At 37.1% G+C, this 27,612-nt stretch overlaps 1 protein-coding gene and 1 long non-coding RNA gene across 5 annotated transcripts in view; one reads left to right on the plus strand and one right to left on the minus strand.

Moving 5' to 3' along the window:
* SIK3 (SIK family kinase 3) overlaps positions 1-27,612 on the plus strand; it is a 212,255-nt gene that overhangs the window by 31,846 nt on the left and 152,797 nt on the right. The gene's annotated exons all lie outside the window — the stretch shown is intronic.
* Positions 1,178-19,177, minus strand: LOC116661086. The gene is made up of 3 exons (XR_004316835.1): positions 18,831-19,177; positions 17,492-17,499; positions 1,178-1,188 (listed from the first exon to the last, which is right to left on the minus strand). It is a non-coding gene; the product is annotated as an uncharacterized LOC116661086 (long non-coding RNA).

Here is a 27,612-nt window from a genome sequence, read left to right on the forward strand (position 1 = left end):
GATGTATTTCTTCACCGGTGGCAGACGTGATTTTCTCTTGTGTGACTCACATGGTTAATGCCCTTAGTTTACTTTTAGTTTCCAATTAATAGACTTTATTTTTTGGAGAAGTTTTAGGTTTACAGGAAAACTAAGCAGAATTTAGAGAATTCCCATTTACCTCCTGACCTCACCTCTCTCCTCAATTTCCCCTAATATTGGCGTCTTGCATTAGTGGGGTACATTTGGTACAACTGAGGGCCTGATATTGATGCATTATTTTTACCTAAAGTCCATAGTTTACATTAGGGTCCACATTTTCTCTTGAACATTCTGTGGGTTTGGACCAGTGTACAATGTCCTGTATCTGCAATTGTAGCATCACACTGAATACTTTCACTACCCTAAAAACATCCCATGCTCCTCTTATTCACCTCTCCCTCCCGCACCCCTAGTCCCTGGCAGACACTGGTCTTTTTATTGTCTCCATAATATTGCCTTTTCCAGAATGTCAGATAGTTGGATCATAGTGTATGTAACCTGTTCAGGTTGGTTTCTTTCGCTTAACGATATTTATTTAAAGTTCATTCATGTCTTTTTGAGGCTTGGTAGCTCATTTCTCCTTATCACTGAATAATATTCCATTGTCTGGATGTACTACAGTTTATTTATCCATTCAGGTACTGAGGGACATCTCGGCTGCTTCCAAGTGTTGGCATTTATGAGTAAAACTGCTGTAAACCTCCACATACAGATTTTTGTGTGGACTTAAGTTTTCAGCCTATCTGGGTAAATACCAAGGAGTGTAACTGCTGGATTGTAATGTAAGAGTATGTTTAGTTTTGTAAGAAACTACTAAACAGTCTTCCAAAGTGGCGGTACCATCTTGCATTCCCACCAGCAATGAATGAGGGTTCCTGTTTCACATTTTTGCCAGCATTTGGTATTGTCAGTGTTTTGGATTTTGACCATTCTAATAGGTGTGTAATGATACCTCATTTTTTAATTTGCAATTAACTAACGACATATGAAGTTGTGCATCTTTTCATATGTGTATTTGCTATCTCTGTATCTTCTTTGGTGAAGTTCAGATCTTTTGCCCATTAAAAATTTTTTTTCTTATTGTTGAGGTTTAAGAATTCTTAGAATATTTTGGATACTAATCCTTCTTCCGATACATGTTTTGCAAAATTTCCTCCTGGTGTTCAGCTTGTCTGTGCCTTTAGTTTTTATCGTTACCATGAAGTTTGCTCTCCAGTTGTGACAAATAATCAAGAAGGTTTTCTTCTCTGTTTGTCTAAGAGCTTTTGTCGGGGATGCCTGTTATATAGCAGGGAACAAGTCTTTGAAAATTTGGCTAAATGAACAGATGAAGCTTTGTTTTTTAACAAGGCATCTCTGTTTTATTCCAGATACTTAAAAACACATTCCTTATGGTATTATGTATAAGAATGTAACTGAAAATTTAATTCTAACCCTTGTAAATAGTTTACCCTTACTCTTTCCTTGATCTCACGTGCCTTTAATGTCCATGCTACTTGCTTGTCCAATCTCCTAGTCTCATTCTGGCTTGGTCATCTTTGTTTCGGCTGTCTGTCCCTCCACTTGTCTGTAGCAGTCAGACTTCCACCTCTGAAATCATAAATTTGGAAATTTTGCTCTTTGAATACAATTTCCTGTCTTTTCAGTTTGCCATTTGCTGAACTTTTTCTGATTTCACCAAGGCCCCTTAAATCTGTTCCCAAATTTGTGACATTCCTCCGGGCATCACTTTATCCCATATGGACACCGTAGTTGGTCACTTTCCATGAGTCATGAGTGTCCTCAGTTCTCCTGCACCTTTGTGCTTCTCCCCGACATGTCATGCAGATCTCCAGCTGCGGAAGAACAATACTGCCCATTTTCTGTGGTCCTGCTGTAGGGCTTGAAGAAATAATTGAATCATATTAATTTGTTCTATTACTAATTCATGAGTTCTCCCTCATTTAGGCTTGTTTTTCTCTTAGTAGTCTTCTGACTTGCCTGCAGTTGATTTCATTTCTCCTCCACCAGAACAACTGTTCTTTCTAAATCTTTACCCATTTTGGTTGAGCTCACATTCACTTCCCTCTAAGACGGAAGATTCCACATACTCCAGTAAAGTGATCTTAAAAGAAAAAAAGAAGACCCAGCCAATCTACTATGTTATTTCCTCTGTCATATCTTTCGTTATTTGAATAAAGATGAAGTGTTAACATGCCCTTTTCAGTTTTCCAGCCTCATCTCTCTCCTCTCAGCGCCCCAGCTCCACCAGCCTGTTTTTCGATCCTTAACATGCCAGGCTCATTCTTAGCATCAGGTCATTCTGCATGTTCTTTGTTTTGCCAGACAGGCTTTCTCTCTTGGTGTTTAATTCAGATTCCTCTTGGGAACTTATATATTACTTCCTCAAAGAAGTTTTTCCCAACCTTTAATTTGCCTGAAGATGGGTTAGATTCTCCCTGAAATAGTTCATGGTAATGAGGGTAACAACAGTGACAGTAAACAGTTGAGTTTTTGTGTGCCTGGCACCGTTCTAAGTACTTTATATGTATGGACTCGTTTGGTTTCCACAGCAGCCCCAATGGGTCAGATAGATGGGTAGGTAAATAAGACCTAGAATTGTCCCTATTTTATAGATGAGGAAACTGAAGTGAGGAGTGTTAAGTCATTTGTTCAAAGTCAAACAGCCATTTGATAGGGGAGTTAGGATTTGAACCCAGGCAGTCAGGCTCCACAGCCCAGGTGCTAAACTGCTGTGCTGTAATGGTAATCCTGTGTCATTACTGGTTAATGTTCACCTTCCTTGGTAGGTGCTGAGTGCCCTGAGTTCAGAGATTGCACCTGTCTGGTTAATTTTTAATTCTCCGGTGCCTAGAACAGAGCCTGGCAGTGGGTAGGCTGTGACTGAGTGAGTCACAGCTGCCGTCCTGCTTCTTTAACTGAGTAAATAGAGGCTTTCAGTGTGATCGTCCTCAGTTTCCTTCCCCTCTGCTTCCAAATGTTAAATCCCTTTGATTGGATGAATAGGTTCCCTATTTATTTCCAAAGTTAATCCCTCTATGTTTACCTTTGATTTCCTAAAAGCAATGTATGCACTTTGTAAATAAGAACAGTTAGTGTAAATGTACATAAAGTAAATGTTCTCCGTTTTTCCTTCCTTCCTTAACCTTTCTCATTTTCCAGAGTATCAACCACTAGCAGTCAAATGTGTGTCTTCTGGACATTTACAAACTCTGTGGATGCTTAACACACGCAGAAGAGGGTAATATATAATATGCATACTATTCTAAATTTGTTTTCTATGTTAAAAGTTAACTTACGATATTGAACTATAGTTTTGTGAGATGTCGCCATTGAGGGAACTGGGTAAAGGGTCTGTGGGATATCTCGATTATTTCTTACAACAGGTTGTGACTCTACAATCATCTCAAAATAAAAGTTTAACTTAAAAATTAAATTACAGGAATGTCTCCATGTCAGCATATTTCTCTCTTTCATCTAAATGACTGGATAAGACTCCATTTGTATAGATGTGCATTATTTTATTTCACCTTTTTGCTAGTGATGGATTTTTATATCCATTTTTTAATTTTACCGACACCACTGAAGGGGGGATATCCTGTATTTGTAGCTTTCTGCCTGCTTGGGGATATATGCTCAGGCAAGTTTCAGGAGAGGAGAAAGGATGAAAGGTGTACACAGTTCAAATTTTGTGAGAAGTCGACAGGCTGTTCTCCAGCTTGATTCTTGGAGCTGCACTCCATGTGCTCACCTCCACTGTCTTGATCCTGTTTCTCTGCTTCTTCTTTGGGACTTTTTAGAATTAATTAGCCCTTTTCTATTTACTGTATCTCCCTCCCTTGTTGGCTGTCTTCTGTCTGCCGAGTCTCTCACAAATCCTCCACATCGATAGGGCTTTTCTTATATTTACTTATCCTTACATAAGACCCTGGAAGTCAATCCTGTCATTAGCCCCAGTTTACAGGTAAGGAAGCTAAGACACAGAGAAGTGAAGTGACTTTCCCAAGGTCACGCAGATAGTGAGGAGCTGGATATTAACCCAGGCAGCCTGGCTCTGGAGTATGTGCTTTTAACCACCGTGCTCTGAGAGGGGGCTGGCATGCTACTGCTGGCTGCCCACATTTGTCCTGCAGCCTGTTTCGTGCTTTTTACATTTTTAAAGGGTTGATTAAAGAAAAAAACAAAGGAAAATATGGGACAGTAGATGGGACACTGACCCCTGTTAATACCTTTTTTTTTTTTAACCACTACTTCTTCATCTCTCTCTTCTCCCCCCGTGGTACTCTTATGTCTGTCCCAGCAGTTCCACTTAAACTGCTCTGGGGAGGGTTTTCAGCGCCTCTTTTTTTTTTTTTTTTTTTTTTAACATTTTTTATTGATTTATAATCATTTTACAATGTTGTGTCAAATTCCAGTGTTCAGCACAATTTTTCAGTTATTCATGGACATATACACACTCATTGTCACATTTTTTTCTCTGTGAGTTATCATAGCATTTTGTGTATATTTCCCTGTGCTATACAGTGTAGTCTATTCTACAATTTTGAAATCCCAGTCTATCCCTTCCCACCCTCCACCCTCCTGGTAACCACAAGTCTGTATTCTCTGTCTGTGAGTCTATTTCTGTCCTTTATTTACGCTTTGTTTTTGTTTGTTTGTTTGTTTTTGTTTTTGTTTTTTAGATTCCACATATGAGCGATCTCATATGGTATTTTTCTTTCTCTTTCTGGCTTACTTCACTTAGAATGACATTCTCCAGGAGCATCCATGTTGCTGCAGATGGCATTATGTTGTCAGTTTTTATAGCTGAGTAGTATTCCATTGTATAAATATACCACATCTTCTTTATCCAGTCACCTGTTGATGGACATTTAGGCTGTTTCCATGTTTTGGCTATTGTAAATAGTGCTGCTATGAACATTGGGGTGCATGTGTCATCCTGAAGTAGATTTCCTTCTGGATACAAGCCCAGGAGTGGGATTCCTGGGTCATATGGTAAGTCTATTCCTAGTCTTTTGAGGAATCTCCACACTGTTTTCCATAGTGGCTGCACCAAACTGCATTCCCACCAGCAGTGTAGGAGGGTTCCCCTTTCTCCACAGCCTCTCCAGCATTTGTCATTTGTGGATTTTTGAATGATGGCCATTCTGACTGGTGTGAGGTGATACCTCATTGTAGTTTTGATTTGCATTTCTCTGATAATTAGTGATATTGAGCATTTTTTCATGTGCTTTTTGATCATTTGTATGTCTTCCTTGGGGAATTGCTTGTTTAGGTCTTCTGCCCATTTTTGGGATTGGTTTGTTTATTTTGTTCTTATTGAGTCGTATGAGCTGCTTATATATTCTGGAGATCAAGCCTTTGTCGGTTTCACTTGCAAAAATTTTCTCCCATTCCGTAGGTTTTCTTCTTGTTTTATTTCTGGTTTCCTTTGCTGTGCAGAAGCTTGTAAGTTTCATTAGGTCCCATTTGTTTATTCTTGCTTTTATTTCTTCTAGGAGAAAATTTTTTAAATGTATGTCAGATAATGTTTTGCCTATGTTTTCCTCTAGGAGGTTTATTGTATCTTGTCTTATGTTTAAGTCTTTAATCCATTTTGAGTTGATTTTTGTATATGGTGTAAGGGAGTGTTCTAGCTTCATTGTTTTACATGCTGCTGTCCAGTTTTCCCAACACCATTTGCTGAAGAGACTCTCTTTATTCCAATGTATATTCTTGCCTCCTTTGTCAAAGATGAGTTGACCAAAAGTTTGTGGGTTCATTTCTGGGCTCTCTATTCTGTTCCATTGGTCTGAATGTCTGTTTTGGTACCAATACCATGCTGTCTTGATGACTGTAGCTCTATAGTATTGTCTGAAGTCTGGGAGAGTTATTCCTCCAGCCTCTTTCTTTCTCTTCAGTAATGCTTTGGCAATTCTAGGTCTTTGATGGTTCCGTATGAATTTTATTATGATTTTTTCTAGTTCTGTGAAATATGTCCTGGGTAATTGGATAGGGATTGCATTAAATCTGTAGATTGCCTTGGGCAGTGTGACCATTTTAACAATATTGATTCTTCCAATCCAAGAGCATGGAATATCTTTCCATTTTTTAAAGTCTTCTTTAATTTCCTTCATCAATGGTTTATAGTTTTCTGTGTATAATTCTTTCACCTCCTTGGTTAGATTTATTCCCAGATATTTTATTACTTTGGGTGCTATTTTAAAGGGGATTGTTTCTTTACTTTCTTCTTCTGTTGATTTATCGTTAGTGTAAAGAAATGCAACTGATTTTTGAACGTTAATTTTGTAACCTGCTACCTTGCTGAATTCTTCAATTCAGCGTCTCTTTACTAATCCTAGTTACCTAATTTAAACTCTTGTTCTATCTGAGCTCTTTATATCATTTGACACTATTAACTACCCTGTTCTTTGCAGAAATTTTCCTTTCCTTTAGTTTTCACATTTCTGATTTTTCTCTTCCTTCCCAAATGTACTACTGCATCTTCAGCCCCTTTGCTACTCTGTTTCTCTGCCTGCTTTTTAAGTACTTAATTCTTCTGAATTCAGTCCTTGGCTCTTCCTCCCAACTCATCTTCATCTCCGCTTCCGCTTCTCTTCTCTCCTCTAGGTCAGAGAGCCCCAGGTGTGAATCTGATTCCATTTTCTCTGAGAGGTCTGAATAGATTACTTCATCTGTTTCTTTCTCTATAAGAATGAGAATGGTGATCCTTATCTTGGGAGTGTGTGGATTAGATGAAACAATGTTTGTAAAACACTTAAATAGTGTCTCATTTACAGCAAGTGCTTAATAAATAGTAATATTAGTATAGTTGTGTTACTATTGTAACTCTGTATCTCTAGGACTCCCAGCTTTCCTGAGGTCCATGCAAAAAGATACTCAGCTGCCTACTAGAGATTCACATTTGAATTTCTCCCCAAATAAGTTAAACTCTATCCATCTGAGGTCTAAATCTTTCTCTGGCTTCAATGCTTAGTGACTTTGGCCTTAAGTAAATTACCTATTTTCTTTAAAGCTCAACTTCTCCATTTTGGAGTGTGATAATAATAGAACTTACCTCATTAATATTAAATGAGATAATTCTTATACTATTTAGCATAGTGCTGGCATATAATTACAGACATTATTATTATCATCATTCTTAAAATTTGATCTTCCTTTGGGCTGTTCTGCCCTGAACAAGAGCGTGAGAAATGGCTTTTTTCTGATGTGCCTTCTCTTCCTTATCCTCCACATGCAATTAGTCACCAAGGACTGTGTGTTGCTTCTTGCAGAGGCATCTGCTCGCATTCATCCAGTCCTTACCACTCCTTGACAGAATTATGGTGTAACCTCCTAATTGATCTCCTGGCCTCCAGGCACCTTCCACCTTTCAACCAGATTTATCTTTATTAAAGGCAGGTCTGGTTGTATCACTCAGCGCTGAGGGCATCAGATGCGTCCCTCTCACCTGACATAAGAACGTGCAAGGCCCACACCCCAGTTTTCTTTTATGAAAGCCTTTCCTCTTATTCCTGGAGCCTGTGAGTCCTGCACCGCCAGTCACCAGTCGGTTAGACTGCTGACCATCCAGCGAATGCACCACACTCTCAAGTCTCGAGCCCTTGCCCCTCCCCTGTTATTGCTGCTTCTTTATTCCTTTAGCTTAGGGTTTTGTCCCCTTAACCACTCTCTGTAAATAGGCACCCAAACCTCCACCCCAGACTCCTCGTCCATCTGGTGATTTCCTGATCATCCTTCCTTGGTGGGTGGATAATGTTGATAAATGTGTTATCTACTCTTTTTCCTCTCTTTAGTCTTAACTGCCCTTCCAGGCAATATTATTTGGTCCTTTTTTAAGAGGCAATATAGTGAGTAGCTAAAATCCCCGAGTCAGTCTGCCTCAGTTAATAATGTTGCTGTAGAACTGGGATAAAACTGTTTAACCTGTCTGCCTCTAATCCATAAAAAGTGGATAACGTTACTCTTACTGTGAAGATTAAGTGAATTAATATAGGAAAAATGCCTTGAATAGAGTGCATATACTAAGCACTTCATAAATATTAGCTGCCATTATTATTCTCAAAGCATCTCTTACGTACCTCTACAATAGCTTTGCCCCTTTATTAATATACTTTTTTGTGTATTTTTCCCAATAGACTGTGGCATCCTTGAAGGCTGGACTTCTGTGTTAGTCCTCTCTGTGTCATTGGTCTCTGGTGCACAGTGGCCCCTCCATAAACATTCAGTCATTGGTGCTGTTTGCTTAGCCCATAATAAAGTGCTGGATGCCCCTGCATTTCAGTGATCAGTATCTTCCATCTTCTGGAAATGACTGCTTTCTGGCAGTATGGCATTAAAGACACACAACTGTTTGTTCAGGACCTCAGTGAGCCCTTCAGCCAGAAGTCTGATATTCCAGTGAAGCTTCCTGCCTATAGCAGCAGAGTGCAGCTTGGTAACGTGTAGTCTTTACAGAAAGTTTCTCACACAGTATAAGAGAACCTTTAACGTTCTTTGTTGAAGAGTCACAGTCCAAGGCTAGAATGTCTGTTTTCTATCGGACCTTTTTTGTTTTGTTGTGTGTAAGTAGAGCTGTTAATGCTTTTTCAACTTTATTCATTTATTCAGCTTTATTTATATAGGCCTGCTAATGATTGGAGTGTTAAAACTTTCCCCTTCTGGTGATTCAGAGGAGATTTCTTTATTGTAAATGTGATACAGAGCTTAGTCTGGATGCCAGATTTGGGCTCTTTATAGACGATTCCAGAGTATTAAGTTATTAAGCCCCATATGGTCGGGTTCCACTGTGAACTTCTGACACCTCACCATGCCTGGGCTATTGCAGTAGTAACTGGTCTACCTTTAGACTCTTCCCTCCAGTCTGTCCTCTGTACTGCTGCCATATTAGCCTTTCAAAAGTCCTGCTTTGATGTTTCTCATACATTAACAAAAAATCCTGTAAGAGTACCTCCTTGTATACAGGGTAAGTTCCAAACTCTTTAGTTTGACTTTCAGGACACTCCACAGTCTGAGTCTCTTACCTTTCCGACCTTATATCCCACTGTACCGTAGAATGAACTTGGTGACTTACCTGGGCTAGTTGTGATTCTTGTAATGTGAATTACATTTTCTTCTTTTACCTACTGGGAGTATTTTCCTTTTTTTTTTTTTTTTCTTTGTAAATACTGCCACTCTTTTAAGATCTGTATTTTAAACACTTTTTATTTTGAGATAATTATGGATTCACAAGAAATTACAGAATAGTGCATAGAGTACTGTGTACCTTCCCCCTAGCTTTCCCCAATGATGACACCTTATATAATTGTAGTATAATCAAGATCCATTTAAAAATACTCCATTTTGAAGAATATTCTCAACAGTAGGAAAAAACCCTACCCTTCTTTCTTTCTTTTATTCTTTATCTCTCTCCTTCTCCTTCCTTCCTTCCTTCTTTCCTTCCTTCTTCTCTCCCTCTCTCCTCTATTTCTCCCTCCTTTTATGGCTGTTTTGGATTTGTGGAAGTGGTCAGGAGTCATCTGGACTCATGTATGTAAACAGACTAGGTGGGTGATCAAGCTGGGTAGTATGGTGTCTGGTCCTTCACAGGAAAAAGGTGTGGCTATATAATATCATAACAGTGATTTTTGTCAACCTTTATGAACTGGCCTTGAAAGTAATTTCAGAAGCTGGGGTGTCCAAAGTTGGAGTGGGTGTATAACCTCCTTAAGTATAATTAGATGAGGCACAGTAGTCATTTAGATGTGAATATTCTAGTGTGTTGGTTAAGGTACTCTAAATATTTTATAGCCATAGCATTTATATTCTCTTTTAATGCTTCTGTTCTCCATAGAGAATATGTTTTCATAAAATAAGCTAGTTGTTAAAACACACATTGGGTTGTGAAAAAAAAAAGTTTATTTTCCTCATGCTCATTTTTTAAAGAAGGCAGAAGGCTTGTAAAGGAAGAGATTTTGGAAAATAAAATTTATTTTCTGAATTGGAACTCTCATACATTGCTGGTGGAAATATAAAATGGTATAGCCACTTTGGAAAACAGTTTGGCAGTTTCTCAGAAAGTTAAACATAGAGATACCATATGACCCAGCAATTTTACTCCTAGGTGTATACCCAAGAAATCTGTAACATATGTTTACACAAAAACATGTACACAAATGTTCATAGCAGCATCATTCATAATTCATTCATAGCCAAAAAGTGGAAACAACCCAGGTGCCCATCAACTGATGATGAATAAACAAAATGGAGTATTTCCATAAAATGGAGTATATTTCAGCCATAAAACGTAAGGAAGTACTGGTAACACAGTAACATGGGTGAAGCTTGAAAATGTTTGGCTGAGTGAAAGAAGCCAGACACAAAGGCCATGTATTGTGTGATTCCATTTATATGAAATGTCCAGAACAGGCAAACCTATAGAGACAGAAAGTGGATTAGCGATTGCCAGGAGCTACAGGGGAGTGAGAGAGGAGGGCATGGAGAGTAGGCTGCAGTGGGTGCAGAGCTTCTTTTGGGCGTGATGAAAATATTCTAGAGTTAGACAGTGGTGATAGTTGTACACCCTTCTGAAGATACTAAAAAGCCATTGAATTATATACTTTATTTTTTTTAATCATATACTTTAAAAGATGAATTTAATAATATGTGGACTGTATCTCCAAAAATGTGTTCTCCGACTTCCTGTATTAAACTATGATGTGGTTTAGGGTAGTACCTGTCTGCCTGGTATGAAGAAACATGAATATAAGATACTTAAATTTTGAAATCCAAGTGAGGCAAAAGATTAAGGGGAGAAGGGAGTAACTTTGTCAGATTTGAGCCTCGTAACTGCTCATTGCCCTATAATCCTCAAGGGCAGAGTAGAGATAGAAGCAGATCAGATAAGTATGGAATTACTATCTCTTAGATTCCAGACAAATTTATTAACACAGAGAAATCAAGAAGTATTTTAGACAAAGCAGGTTCTGACCTGTTAAATTCAGTAGGCGGAAGTTCTTGCCACTCTGTCTTGGATTTAGACCTCACAGATCTTGAGAAGTCTGTCTCATAATGAATTACAAGTGAAGTTTTAATAGGCCTTATATTTGTAGAATTAAAGTGTAAATCAATTTGGGTTTTCTTAAAAGTGTCAAAAATATGATTTTCCTTTAAAAATGACACAAATGAACTTATTTATAAAACAGAAACAGACTCACAGATGTCAAAAACAAACTTATAGTTACCAAGGGGGTAAGGTGGTGGGGTGGAGGGATAAATTGGGAGTTTGGGAGTTGCAGATACTAACTACTGTATATAAAATAGGTAAACAAGTTTTTTCTGTATAGCACAGGGAACTATATTCAGTATCTTGTAGCAACCTACAATGAAAAAGAATATGAAAATTAATATGTGTATGTATATATATAACTGAAACTTTATGCTGTACACCAGAAATCAACACATTATGAACTGACTATATGTCAATACAATTTTTTTAAAAGAAAAAAATGATTTTCACCAGTGACATACTTATTTTTTCATATTTGCATAAAAAATCTTTTAGTTTTTCTCAGAGTAATTTATGTGATGTAAAAGTCATAATATTTATAGAAGTGGTATCAAGATGGTAGCCATCTTGAACAGTGATTTTTTGAGAGATATATGTATGTTTTAAAAACAAATCATACTGCCATATCTGATTAAGACTTTTATTAAATAAGTATATGAGAGATGGGAAAAATAATATTTACCTAATGGCACTGCGTCTTACTATCTGCCAGGCACAGTTGTTATTTTATTGAGACCCAATAGATGAACGCAGCTGGGTACGTTAGAGCAATGATCTTCGGATTGGAGTGCACGTCTAATGGTGTCTATGTTGGATAGCTTTAAGAGTTCTCAGCATTTACTTACACTCTTCCTGAAACGGATTTGGCTGAAGATAGCACAGGCATGACCTCGTTTTCTTTTCCTACCCTCCCTCCAGTTCCAGCTCTTCTTAGGATTGACAAGAGAAAAAGCCAGACCTTCCACTCACCTTGAACATCGCCGTTGTACGTTTCTCTGAGGTATAAAATCCTTCAGGGATTCCAACAAAGGGATACTTGAAACAGTGGAATCAAGTGGGGAACTTCCTTTTATTGAGGTATAGACCCTTCTCCACACATTGTATTAAGAGCTACACCTCCAAAACAAGAAATTACTTTTTATGGTTAGTTATCAAGATTTGTAATTTATTTGCTTTATTTTCACCAGTTGTATACTACTAATAACAGTAACAGGAATGCAGTCCAAAAGAAATACTTTAAATAAATAAAAAAAAAATCAACTGTACTTAAACTAAAAAAAATACATTTTTGTTATAGGAAAGTATGATAAAAGAAATTATGTTAAAATAAAATACTGTGGAAGAAGAAGAGTAGAAATATATTTGCAAGGAGAAAAAGAAATAACGTTTCATGTAGGAAATGAAGATTCTGTTATAGTTTTAAAATGGAGGATGGTGAGTATCCAGTTGCTCAGATGTTTAGATTTCATTGGATGCATTTAAATTAGTGATGTAATTGTTTTATTTTTCTAGATAGCAGTTTTAAATTGGCCTATGTTGATCTATAAAGGAAAGTACAGCCTTTGCAGTGATTTAAACTTTCGATAAAAAATTTTAGATTATCAACTTAAAAAATATTCAAGGAAGGCCACCCCCATTTTATTTTAGGGGGTATATGAGCAAAACCTTTTGAGGATAATGCTCCAAAGGAGATAGAAATCAAGAAGAAACAATTTCTGCCCTCAAGAAGCTTTGTAGTTGAATGATGGAATGGGGACATATATATACACATAATTTGGCTTAAATAAAGCCTTTATTTGGTTATGTTTTGCTGCTTATTTAACGCGGGCATTGTGCCTCAGTGTTGCATCATGCTTGTTAAAATGACCCTTGGATAGTGATTCAGCTCATATGTGCTCTGTTTCCACACAGGCCATTGTGCAGAACAGAGAGGGATTGTATCTTTTAAAAGACAGATGGATAGGAAAAGTGCCCACTGCACTTAGCACTGATGAATAGTGGGGCTGTCTTGTTGTCTAGGTCCTGTGGTCATAAAGAACATGAGACTGGAGTCAGGAGACCCCAGTTCTTGTTCTGACTCTACCCTAGGCCGTGTGACCTTGGCCAAATCACTTAACACATTTGAACTCTAGTTTCCTTGTCCAAAAAAGTTTAAACCGGAGGATAATATAGCTCCGAAATTTAGAATCCATCAGTTTAATCCATACATTTTTACCTAGTGCCTTAGTTTTAGAAGTGATAACTGTAGCAGACTTTAAAAAAATAGATGCCAGAATAACAGAGCAGGTTATTTGCTTAATGTAGTTCTGTGGAGAAGAATAGCCTGCTGCTGGTTATTCATCTGAAGTGTGATGAAGACAGTCTGTTACACTGCCTGTCAGAAGTGTTGTGGGTTTCACCACTGCCCTTTTTATTTAGGGGGAAAAAAAAGGAGAATTTCTCCTACTTTTTTGGCAAATTCTGCACAGGATTAGTAACCGCGAATCCCAGTTTCGGCTTCATGTCAGTGCCTTTAGTGAAAACCACGTTTTCGTGATGTTCTAGAAGAATATTAAAATGGATTATGGATTACAGACAGCTCCAAGCTTTGCTCTTTATAGGTCAGAGGCGGAAACCAGCAGAGCAGTTACTGTTCACTCCTGACATGGACTGGGCCTCTTAGGTTCTTCAGGGAGCTAAAGTGAAACTCTCTGGAACAGTTCCACTGGAATGGCTTTCCTGGGGGCTTATGAGGCTTACATTCTGAAACCGATACTCTTGTAGTACAAGAATAACTACAAACTGATGTGGAATTAGGACGCCATAGAGGGGAAATGCTATATGCAGCTCTCATTCTCGAAAGTCCCTTGGCTGGTGAACAGAGATTTTTCCCGTCAGTAAGCAGATATTTGGTTATATATTGACAAATCCTCTCCAAACAGCTTTTGGAATAGAAGACCCTGCTTCTGTTTTGTGTTTTTGGAAGCTAAGAAGAATGATGAAGGGTGCAGAATTAACTTGTGGTGGTTTAACATATACAAATATGATCTATTTAACTCCTGCTTCCAGTCATCATCTCTTATGTTTGTTCTTGAACATCATCTCCATTGTTTGCATTCAGGAAAGATAATTGAATAAATTCTTATGGTTGATTAGCAGATATTACTGTCTTTCATTTATTAGCCTCAACATTTGGTAGTTTGACTGGTTTGCCTCGGTTAGGTGGATACTTAGATTGGACCCTAAGGTGTAAACATTTTTTTTTGGCAGCACAAAATATGGGGTGAAGAAGTCTGTCTTTAAAGTGACCAGGTTTGGTGCCATTTGATGCTGAAGAGAGAAACACTATTACCTGGCAGAATTTATTGTGTTTTGTATCATCAGATCTCTTAGGTCAGCAGTTTACTTTTTGTTTAGTAGTATGTCTTGGCTTGTCTGGATGAGTCATAATTAAAATATAGTCACCAGGACTCAGAATCTTGTCCAAACAAGAATTATAGTACAGAGGTACACTATGCCTTGCCATGCACAGAATTAGGATCATACAGGTCTGCTGTTATCAGTGAGAGAGATTTTTATAAATACTAAATCGCTTTGGAAGAATTTTAATAGGTTTCTTTGTCACGTACCCAAAAGAAAAAGCCTAGAAAGTGAAAATAAACAGAAAAGTAAGTAAAAATAATAGTTATTCAAATTGAAATCTGAAAATTCCTTTCATCTACTTGAGTTTTTATATTTATTATATAAAAATGAAATGATTGCTTTGTTTTTTTTGAAGAGATTCGAGGAATAGAACACTTTTAAAAACAGTTTTGACATTCCTTTGTTCATGGACAAAAACATGGTCAAGAGCACCAGCTCAGGGCATGTAGCTTCTGATCCATGGCAATAAATAATATTGCTAAGGTTTGCTGTGGTCATTTGACATAGGTATTTTATTGAGCTAGAACTGCCCTCAAGTCAGTCAACATAAATTAAGAACTTACTTGTCAGGCGCTGCACTAAATATTGAGGTCACAGAGGTGAATAAAACATTGTTTATACTGGGTTTTGTTCTGCAAAGGATTTGGAGTGCTGACAGGAAGTAAATATAATAATACTGTAAAATATAACTTAAGTTCAGAATCAGGGAAAATAGAAATTAGATTTGGAGGCAAAATATGGTCATGAGCCGTATGGCTGAGCAGCTCAGTTTAATGTCAGTAGCAACATGATACAGAAGCTAAGCTTTGTTATGTTCAAGCTATGTTAAGGCGTGATTAGTTAATATAATTAGCAGGATTATGAAGAGTTCAGGCATTTTTGGGGAACTCCCATGAAAATGTCGTCTGGAGTTGGTTTTGTAAGTGGTAGTGTTTTTACTGTTTAGTTAAAGGGTTGAATATCAGATGGATTTCAGTATTATTTTAAAATTTTATTTAAACCTCCATCATGTTGAGGGAACAGTCCTGGTGCCCAGGCTGAGGAGCTGAGGACTGAAGTTTCACTTTACTGTTATGTGGTCTTGAGTTTTTGTTTACATGATAAATACACATTTAACATTAAGATATTAGTAGAAGTGAATTTGCAGTTTAAAAATTGTTCTGTTTCCCTTCTGTTTTTCTTTTAGTTATTAGTATTAAACTTTCTCTTTTCCTCAGCTTCTAGAGTTGTTTCATGGCATCTTGGTGCTGCAGGATGTGATGCTTTGTGTTGAATCAGACACTGTTGTTCTCCAGTTTCACAGGTTAGGGAAACTGATCAAGTAAATAATTGGTAATTTGAATATAGAGTCTGTTTTGAGAACTCTCGTGGGCATATCTTGATTTTAAAAGGGCAAAAAAGATTTACTGTTCTAAAAGGGATATATAAACACAACTTTATGATACTAGCTTTAGATTTCATTGGTTCAACACATAGCATTGTTGCACAATACATAATCTTCCACTGTGGTAGCTAATGAGATATAAAACTGCATAATTACACCAACAATTATTTTCCTTACAGAATTTGTGTAAACAGTTTTTTTTTTAACTTTTCTTAATTAGCTTAGTTATGTGCCATCATTGAATGAGTCTGTATTTTCCTTCATGCTGCTGCACTCTACATTTTTAGTTGAACAGAGAAAGATATTAATTATTTTAAAAGAGGGCTTGCTCTTAAAGCATTTTTGCCAATTGGCTTTCCTTAATTACTATGGGTAACCATATTTAGATGAAACCTGACTCAGGAAGAAATCATAATGAAAGACATTCAGCTAGTCAAGGTGGAGGAAAACCTCCTAGAAGCTAAAATATTTCAAGGTTGTTTTAAAGTTTATCCTCATTGTTTTTATTTATCCTTTTGTGTGTTAACCGTACAAAGGTTCCTGGTTTGGTGCTGACATTTAAGGAAGGGCCTGTGCTGTGTCTCAAGCAGTTCTGGTGCAGGTACTGACTTTTACATCCCAGATTCACGTAGGTGTGCAGCAAGTCACCGCTCCAGCCTTCAAGACCACCCGCGTTTCTTTTCTAACCTTGTGAGTTGTGTTTGCTAGTGCATTTCACATTTCAGCCAATGGAATCTAAAGAATGCAAACTGGAATGCATAGAACCTGTCTATAAATTGGTTTTCCTTTCAGGAGATTGGAAATAGCTGTTGAGAGCACTGTGGGTTTAGTGGGAAGGAGTGAGTGCTTCAAGGGGGTGGGCAGTGTCTACTGGGGTCAGAATGCAGAAACTGCAGCATGTGCTCCTTCTGCCTGTCCTCCCTGGTGTCACCTGTGTTGAACACGTTCTCTGGTCATAATGAGAGCCCACAGACTCAAGGAAGTAATTTCAACAGGGACCTGGGAGAAATAAAGAGGATAGCCGTACACTGGACAAAAGTGGGCCAGTAAAGGGAAAATCACATGTGGATGGAAGAATAGAAAATGGTGAATTGGAAAGAAAAGGATGAAAAAGACATGAGAGTAGGGATAAACAGGCTCTACTAGTCTTTTTTTTTTTTTTTTTTTGAAATTCTAGGGCCACTTTGGGCAAGGAAGTTAGAAGTTAATTCAAGTTGTATTGTTGTCAGAGTATAGTTTTAAAATTTTTATTGTTCTCAAGGTAGAAAAAAAAATATGATACTCATGGCACTCCTTTTAGTTGGTTTATTTGCCACTTAGGATAAAACAAAATAAGGGAGGCTTCCAGAGTAATCTATGATCTTGGAAGAGTCTTTTGAAAAATTATTATGTGGCTGCAAGGTATTTCCTTTCTCTTCATGTGGTCACATCCCATTTCTTTTTAGATATTTAGTATCAGTTTTCTAGCATGAGTTCTGTAGAACACTAGTGTCCCTCAATATTTAAATGTATGTTCTAGGGGGAAAAGAATCATTAGGTAGTTTGGGGACTGATAGGGTTCCACAAGAAAATAACAAAATAGTCAACAAAATTAGTCAATTTGTTTGCTGTAGGACATCTGAGAGCTCTTAAAATACCCGTGTGCCTTGTGAATCCCTGAAGAGAGAAATGGGTTGGAGCAGGTAGCTGTTCTCAAATTTAGTTGACACAATACAGTTTGAGAAAAGCTGGCATATCTAATGTTGTTACCTGTAAGCCTGAGTTTCTCCAACAACTCTGACTGCTTTGCTGCTTTTTTTTTCTCCCCCCCAACAAATTGAGGAAATACTCTGCTGTGTCATTTACACATGTATATTCCACTTGGGCTATTAATAGTAGTTTAAGGAGAGGGGATAGCTCAAGTGGTAGAGTGCATGCTTAGCATACGCGAGCTCCTGGGTTCAATCCCCAGTACCTCCTCTAAAAATAAAGAAAGAAATAAACCTAATTACTCCCCCCCCCAAAAAAAAACCCAAACAAATGATAGTTCCAAATTGCAGTTTCCATTTTAAAATATGATGTTATAGTATTTATTGAAACTCCTTATATGAACTTTTGGATTTCTTGATAATCAGACCCCAATCTTACCTACATTTTCCGATTTCTTCACCACTAGTCTCCCATGATAATTCTTCACTGGAGCTCAGTTTCTTTACTATTCCATGATTATGTTCTGTACTTAGAGTGTTCTCTAGTTTTATATTAAGGTCTAGCAGAAGTGCTGCCTCTTCCATGAGACTTTTCCTGATCTCTTTAGCTAGAAGTAATCTCTTCTTCCTCAAAACATCTATAGCGTTTATTTACTAACACCTGTAGTGATAGTTATAGATTGGTTTGTGGTTGTTTATGCACACATCTTAGATCGCAAGCTTGAGAAGAGAGGGCATACCATGCGGTACCACCCATATCACCCACAGCTCCTGGCTTAACTGTCCCCACATAGAGTAATAATACAAGCTAATGTTTAGTGTTCACCAGGTGCCAGGCACTGTTCTAAGTTCTCTACGTGATAAATCTTTTCTATCCTATAGTCCTATAGGTATCCCCATTTTATAGGTGAGGAAGCTAAGGCAGTGAGAGGTAGAGTAAGTTGATACTGAGTTAGAGATGGAGCCAGGATTTGAACCTGGAGCTCTTGCTCTTGATCAGTACACAGCACTGCTTCCTATAGTAGGTGCTCAGTGAGTATTTGAATGAATGAATGAATGAATGAATGAGCAAGCGAGGCTTTGGGAAAGAGGCCCATCAGCTGTAGCTCAAGGTACTTACTTGCCTTTTCACCTTTTTGAAGTTGACATTTATCCAGCCACGTGAGAAATTCCAAATGACTAAGAGCAGTTAGCAAGAGTTCAAGTGGGTTGAAGGAGCGGCCGAGGTGAGTGTGTGGGGAGATGCAGGATGTTATGTGTAGTCGGGAAGCTTCGTTCCCGGCTGGACACTGCTGCTTTCCTCATGGAGGGGGTAGTGGTGAGTCCAGACTTTTAGACCCTGAATAGGCGTTTCAGCTTCCTCACCCGTTAGCAGTTTAGCAAGTTTCTTAGCTGTTCTAAACCTCAATTTTCTCTGTAAAATAGCAGGAGCTACCTCATTAGTGTCTTTGTGAGAATTTAATCGGATAATCATGGAAAGCACTTAGCATGGTGCCTAATACATATTAAGTACTCAACTAATGTTACTTACAGAACTGGAGGTTTTACTTAATATAAAACCAGCTGCTTCTCTCTTTTCAAAAAAATATGCCCTTTGAACATACACTTTCAGATTAAAAAATTTTTTTTTAATGCAGGGACTGGGGTGTGAATTTAAACTTTTTTATAATGGGGGTACTGGGGATTGAATCTGGACCTCAGGCATGCTAAGCACGCACTCTGCACTGAGCTGTTCTTTTCCCCCCAACCTTCAGATTTTAGTCAAAATATTAAATAGGTCTTTTTTTAAAAATGATTTTCTTTTTTTCCCACTCCCCTTTAGTGGTAGTACAACGTTCGGTTTATTTTTTCTCTATTTTATGGAGAATAAGAGCACTAGATTAGGAGCGCAAAGCTGTCGGTTCCAACATTTTTCGTATCCAGTCAGTTCACGCTCTGTAGGTGCTGTTGGCTGTTACTCAGCTCGTGGCTCTGGTCATTAATCAGCGACATTCAGTGCTTTCATCACCCCTCTTGATGAACGTAACAATCTCGGGTCTTACCGTTTTTTGTGATATTTTGAAATAATTACAGAATTGCCTCTTTTAAAAAATACTACCTTAAAATAAAAATTATCAAGTTTAAACTATCATCTGCAAAGAGGAGACGTTTCTATTGATGATACGCATGAAGAGTTCTGCTGTACGTTGCACCGTGTGTGCACTATAAGCATCGCACGTTAATGGCAAGCCTGTCATAGACTGAATTTGTTCTGAATATTTTCTCGTTGTTAGGTTTTATTTTTTGGTGTTTGTAGTTTGAAGACAATGGGTATCTTTTTATTTATCAAATAAGGTTTACTTTATTAATTATGCTCTGTCTTTTAAACCGTCCCCTCAAGAGTCGATTCCTACCTTCCTGTGCTGAGAATTGCTGTAGTCTCAATGTAGAGCTGAGGTGGCTCTGATCTGAGAGATTTTGCATGAATGTGTGGGATATTTCAAAGAATCTTAGCTTTGATTCATGTACAGGGAAGAAATCTGAGATTATTAGCAAAGATAAGAGGAGTGGAGAGTCATTGCAAGTGAAGAATCTTTTAGTAATTTATTCTAGACTGGAGCCAGGGGTGTGTTGATTTGGCTATACATGACTACAGTTAGTATTCTGTGAAATTTTCTTTGAGTGGTTCTTTGTTTGGTTGAGCAGGTTCAGATGAGGCTGAGAAAACAGGAAGATTGTGCTTGGAAGGGGAAAAGGTTGTCTTTAGGCCAGGCCAGGTCAATAATCTCATAAGAGTCCCCAGACAGGATGTTTCTGTTTTTAAAAATATTGTCTGATGTGTAAATTCACATATCTGGTGTAAATTATTCTGGCTAAGGTTTCTGCTTTTGATTCAGAAATAAGACAAAGCAGATCTCAGCCACAGAACACACAACAAAAAAGAGAAATCATGATACTTTTTAGAACTTCTTAAGGGGTATGATTTCTTTATGCATTCAGCATTTTAAAAACCGTGTGAAAACAGGAAAAGTATTTAGCATAGGAATTAACTTGTTTCTTGGCAAGGAAGCCAGGTAGCCTTTCAATCACTGGCTCGTCTGTGGTGGTTCTGTTGTTTTGCATGCATGTGTGCCTGTGTGCCTGTGTGTGTGTGTGTGTGTGTGTGTGTTTTCCTGCTTGTCGTCTCTTTTATAATTTCTGCCTTGGAAGATGTCTCTTTATCTAAGGCAATTACCCTACTGACACAGGAGGCAAGTTCAAAGCAAGCAGTTGTTTTGTTTAACTAGAATTTCATTTACAGCTGGCTCTGAGCTGAGTCACTGAGGTTAGTTTTACCCAGTTTAGGTCTTGACACTTGCTTGCTTGCTTTATTATTTGGGAGTGGCAGGAACCTGGAAATCAGTTACCTTTCTTTTCCATCCTTATTCATTAATTGCCTAATGCTGATAAAAGGTGTGAGATCTGCAACCTTCCAGCGTAGCCTCCTTCATCAGGACAGGAGTAGGAAGGAGCTCAGTGCGGGAGTGCCCTTTCTCATTAAAGGGCACTTCTCAGCCTTAGGGAAGCTTTATTCTGGCCCAGGTGATCCATTCTCTCCTTTGAACTCAGATAGCCTAATTGTCTCTGAGTCATGTGGCAACTAATCTTGTTTTGCTTTGTGTTCTCTCTTGTAGTTGACTTTTATTGTTAATGTCAAGCTGCTTGAAGACAAGGGCTGTAGTTAATTTATTATTTCCTAGACAGTTTACAGTGACTCAATTTTTCCCTGGTCTTACCTTGAATCCTTTAGAACATTTCATAAGAACTCTCAGAATCTTTTAGACTTCTCAGGCCACGCATGTTTGCCTGTGGCCTCGATAAAAGCAGTTTTCCCCCTGCAGCAGACACAGCCAAGATCCTGGGGTAAAAACCAGGCACTACGGTCTTCCTAGATTGACACTTATCTTGATTAGTTTCTTGGTTTGGAGATAAAATGATAGTATCCTATACGCAGGCATAATTTTCGCCACCAAATATTTTAAAGATGGAAACAAATGGCAGGTAAACTAGCAAACATTTAAAATTAAGGTCTTGCATGACTAATTAATATTATATAAAATACGTTCTGATTTTGCTGCCCCTACTCTGTAATGTTGGAAACGAATGATCTGGTTGATACGGTGCTCTGAGTTTCTTAATGAATTGGGGGTTTCAAATTTAAAATGAATCTGTATATTTTGATATAATACCCCAACTTCCATGAGAGTTATTTTATGTTTATCATCGCCCTGTTGGAAACTCTAACTGTTTTGCCATAGAGTCATTTAATGTATTTTCCACACTGACTTTGGCTTGGTGGCATGTAACAGTTCTGAAAGAACGAACCATACATTAGTGCAAGTTACCTGTGATGGCATAATGACAATAATTACGTCAATTTTTGCTTGGGGAGAAGAATCTAAAATTCTACTTTAAAGGAACTATTATTCTGAGCTCTTGAGAGGATTTATTTAAATCTTCATTTTTTTCCCCTTCTCTAACAAATTGTGGGGAAAACATTAACCTTGAGTTATTTCCTGAAATATTTCCCATGATGATTGCTACCTTAGGTTTTAAGGCTTTTTTCTTCAGGAGTTCTGACTTTTCTGTGAGCACAGTCGGAATGCTGGCTCCTCTCTGAGTAGAGTCAGAGGGAGCCTTCTGAAGCTTGGTATGAGCCCACGAACCCATGACTCGTCCCCACAGCATCCATATTTCTACACTTCCTTTTGTTACAGTTATTTTTTTCTGAGGACCATTTGCAAAATATCTCCATACCACAACATCTTGACTTGCAAGAAAACACAGCTGACATATTCTTTGTTGTTATGAGAAACAGTTTATTACTTACATTATTATTTTTCAAAATTTTATTTCCTGTTTCTATCTTGTCCAAAAAGAATGGATCTTGGATTTTAGGGAAGTATAGATATATGCTATGCATGGGGTCATGGAAAATAATTTGTTTTGGTTTAAGTAAAAATTAAAATTGTAGTGAAGTAACATTTTTTAATTTGGATGAATTATCACTGTTATCTGTATCAGGTATTTTAAAAGTTGAGTATAAGACCACTTCTGCTTGGGTTGGTTTCTGAAAGAACATTTTTATAGCCAAAATTTCTGTCCTGAGCTCTTTGACTTAGTCTGAGATTTTGCAAATGAAATTTTATCTGGAGCCCTAATAAGTGTGAAACTGACAAATTAGTATAAACTCTTTACAAGTTTGCTGAATTATTAAGAAAGTCAGTCTATGTTTGATGAGCTCTGGGAGCTCTAGGTTATTTTCGTGTTTTGTTTTGGTTGCACAGTATTAAAAAGAAAATCCTAGTTCACGTAGAAAAATCCTTGTAAATGGTAACAATTTTTTAGACCATCTTGCCTAACAACACAACAACAATAAAGCATCTAACATTTTTGAGCACTTAAGCACTGGACTCCTGATAAGAGCTTTATATGTATTATTTACACAACAGCCCAATAGGTAGTTACTTTGATCTCTGCTTTTACAGATGAAAAAATTGAGGCACAGTGAATTAAGGTAGCTAATACAAAACTTATGGATAGTAAATAAGTGGCAGAGCCAGGCCCAAATCTGGTGCCCTTCACCGCTGTGCTGTGTTTGTATTGCTCTGAAAACATTTCAGTTAATCCAATCTAGAAGCTGTAAAATGAAATAGCAGGAAATTCTAATTTCCAAGTAGAATCACTACTGTTCCTTAATTCATACTTGTTCAACTTGGAGTGATTGTTGAATAAGTTTCTCGGCTAATTTAAATCTTCATTGTGTGTTTGAAAATATTATCAGTGTCATTAAAAAAAAAAAGAATCCTCATTGCCTGTCTTTGTCTTTTATTCAGTGAAAAATTTAAAACAGATAAATATATTTTGTTTTGTATGTTCAGTTCAGATTTTGTCTTAATTTTATCATTGACATTATTTGCAGTTGTAAAGCTTTGGTAGCATTACAATCATGTGTGACAAAATTCTTTAAAATATTAGCAGGAAATACCAGCTGGTGCAGCTGTGTTGTAATTGAGAGATACTGAAGGAGTTTCTTGGTAATGAAAAATGAAAAAAAAAGGGCAAGTTTTTTTTTTTGCGGGGGAGGAGGGTGCTTTATTTGAACTATTTGTAATAGAACTGGCCTTGGATAGCTAACAAATTTCACAAATGAAAGAAGAGGTTCTGGAACTCATTATATAGTTATAAATAACTGGAAGTCTGAAATTTAAAGAGCATGCCTTAATAAATTGAAAATTTGGATCATGCTGGCATCGTCTTAACAGCTCATGCTGGTCTGTGGAGCTGCCGTTCTTACTTAAACTCCATTCAGGCAATAGCTTTGTAAGAACCACTACTTCTGCAGTTTCTCCTGCCATTGTCTTATTACCACTAGTACGTATCTCATTATATTTTGACCAGCTTATTTGAGGGCCTCCTAAAAAGTTATTAGGTATTTCTGACTTTTTTCCCTCCTATCGTGCATAATGCTTTATAATAAACCTTCTTCTTGTTACTAGCATGAATATATCATTTAAAAAATTGAGATTTCCAACATTCATGTCCTTGCCTTGTTATAATGTAAAGGTTTCACATAGTTTTAGCCTTTCAATTATTCAAGTATTGTAGATGCTTTTCTCGCTGTCTCTTGTTTTCAAATAATGGTTGTAATTATATTTAAACAGTAGTGTATTCATGTAATAAACTTGTTTACCATGTTAGTATAGGATTAATACGCTTTTCCTCCAGAGGGTGTATTAGTTATTCATGTTCTGTGTAATAATTTGCCTTGAAAAATGCTGTGGCATTCTTACTGTTAGATTTAAATTTTGTTTGAATATTCCCTCCCCCTGCAATAACCTTAAGCTTTCTTTTTATGCTTATTCCCCCCCACACACACACAATGTCATAACTTGACAGGGATCGTAATTCTAAAAGTTTGTAAGATTTAATTTCATTAAACTTATCAGGGAGCTGGGATGTAGATTTTTCTTGCTGTAAACTCCAGTGACATATGGCTATCATCTTATTTTTATGAGATTCTTTCATTTCATATACTATATCAGTGTATTTGATAATGGTTGAAGAATTGATTGGTGTTGGTTTCTAATGGTGTTGGTTGTTAATTTGCCTTGAGTCTGATCAATCTTATTACATCCATTATCAGATATTTTTCTTAAGCCTCATGTTTAAAAAAAAATTATTTATTTAATTTTTTCTTGGAGGTGGGGAGGTAATTGTGTTTATTTATTTATTTATTTATGTTTAGAGGAGGTACTGGAGATTGAACCCAGGACCTCGTGCATGCCAAGCATGCACTCCACCACTTGAGCTATACGCTATCCACTTAAGCCTCAGAATTTTAATCATATTTTGAGATGGTTCATTGATATGGTTAATTAATCATTTTACCTTACCACAAACATTAAGTTATTGAAGAAGTATTGAAAGCTTAAGATAATGCTATCATAAAATACGAAAGTAGTGCAAGAAGGACCCAAACCTTCATGTTATAGGTTCAGTTATTTTGTGACAGTCGTGCTGTGTCATCCAGAGCATGTGCTGAGGCAGTGTTGCCTGATACTTAAAGGAGTGCAGCATGTGTGTGCGCTTGTACCGTTTTGGTAAGTGGGTGTATACGGTTTTGAGTAAGAAGAACAGCAGCAACAAACACCAGTGTGCAACCGCAGTCTTTTTTTTATCAGCTTTATTTTTTTTTTATTTTTAATCTTTTTAAACTGGAGGTACTGGGCGTTGAACTCAGGACCTTGTGCATGCTAGGCAGACACTCTACCACTGAGCTATATATCCTTCCCCCCACAACTACAGTCTTTCTAATCGAGGGCATGTTTTAAAGAATTTCACATTCAGTGAGTGGACAGAAATGGCTGGAAAAGTCTTATTTTGAGTCCTGCACAAAAGCGAGTTAGCTTGGTAGGTGAAATTGCCTGGAGCTTGTCTCCATTTTATTAAAATCGGCATATAACACATCTGTGTGCATCTTTGTTATTAAAATCTTAAAAATAACTACAATTTATTGAGTAAATGAAAATAATCTAAATGTTTGCAAAAGCCCTGATGTTTTTTGACCGTATTTTGAAAACCATTGTCCTTAGATAACTTGTTCTAAGCCTAGTCATTGTCTCAATTCAGGGAGGACAGGGTCTTCACTAATGAGGCGGAATTTCTGTCCTGAGTTAACTTGACTTAGAGTGTTTTTGTGTTGAGAGAGGTTGCATTATTATTATCAGCCAGAATGTAGATTTTGGCTCTACAGGTTTGTTAAATAATTAAGAATGATTAAAGAGATGAATTCTTTAAACTGTCCTGTAAACTGGTATTAAAAGGACATTGACAAAAATGTATGGCTTGCTCTCAGCAGTACTGGGCATGGATGGGAACTGTCCTCTTTCAGACAAAATCTTTTTAGCATCTGTAGTGGGAGCTTGAATATCATTTAAGACTTAATGCTGAAGTTTTCCAGCAAATGGATCAACCTGAGTGATGTTGGCACGGGATGATGTTTAGGTGTAAGATTTTAGTCTCTTTGTAGTATTGAGGATTTTCTTTATTGCCTGCAGAATTAAAAAGTATTTATCAGATATGATGAATGATTGCTTTATAAATAAATGAAATCTCAATTATATATTTTTTGGTGTTGGAGAAGTATGGAATATGGAATATTTAATCACTAAAAGGCCCTCTATTGGCTTTGAAATATTTACATTTGATATATTAATGCTTCTTTTATTAATAGTAATGGTAAAATATTCCATATAGTGAATGCTACTGATAAATAAATCTTAATTATATACCCTATGGTTTAAAAAAATATGTGGATTATTGCCCCAAACTTGAAATGACCAACAGAAAGTGGTGGCATATCCATACAAATAATTTTTTACGATTTCAATAAAATAAATTAAAGAAAAACTTAAAATTTATGTTGAATAAAAGAATTCAGACACAAAAGGATACATAGTATATAAGTCCATTTATCTGAATTGTAGAAGTGATGGTTATAGAAATTGGAGCAGCGGTTGACTCTGGGTAGGTGGATGGAATTGACTAGAAGAGAGTAGGAGGGAACTTTCTGGAAGAAACACCCTACGTCTTGATTGGTGTGGTAGTTGCATGGTTGCATACATTTGTCAAAAGTCACACGTCACAGAGCCAGGACACGCATCAGACCACAGATCTGTTTGACTAGTGAGCTTAATAGTGACACTTCCCTGAATATGTATATTTAATGTATTAAGTATTTTCTTATTTTTTAAACAGAACATGTAAGTATAATTTAAATTTATATGATCAGTTACAGTCATCATTATGAACATTATTTTTTGTTTTGAAGTGTATAGGGCTTTTTCCCATGAATTGAATGAGCTAAATGTTTTGTTGGATTCTGTTTTGTAATACTTCTGTCTCTTCCCTCACTGCTACTCTAACGGATTTTTTCTCCCCTGGTTCCCCTTTCTACTTTTCCCCCCTTTTAGTATGCTGTAGGCTGGAAGTGAAAGGTAATAATGATTTTTATATAAAATAAGATTTAACTAGGACCCAAGACACCCTTTTCTTCATAATGCATGAGTTTTGGTTGCATGAACCTTCTGATTTTTTTTTTTTTTTTTTTTTTTTTTGGCTGTTTAGAGCCATGTTTCCCTGTGCCCTCCCCTCTTTTGAATTTACCTTCTGGGTTTCGGTTGTGTTCCAGTTAGAAGTAAGATGAAACTAGGGGGAGTAGAAAGAGCTTTTTTTTTTTTTTTATTTGTGATGACTAACAACTAGTACTTAAGCATTAGGCCCATTGTTTAGTTAGCAAATTAGTGTGGGTCAGTTGATTCTAGGCCTGGAAAAAAATCAAACTATGAGTAAACACTTACCAAATATTGGAGCTGGGATGGGAACTTACAACCTCCATTCTGCTTGAACTAACAGATATTCATCGCTTTCAGTTATGTTGATATATATATGGTGAGTGCTTTTATGTAAAGAAACATTTCTAAGTTAGTAGCTTGTAAATAAAATCTTTGAAAAATTCTTTAATTTGTGGCTTTGTCTGACATCCAGAA

This window comes from Camelus ferus, chromosome 33 (assembly GCF_009834535.1).
Source record: "Camelus ferus isolate YT-003-E chromosome 33, BCGSAC_Cfer_1.0, whole genome shotgun sequence".
In the NCBI taxonomy this organism is placed as follows: domain Eukaryota; kingdom Metazoa; phylum Chordata; class Mammalia; order Artiodactyla; family Camelidae; genus Camelus; species Camelus ferus.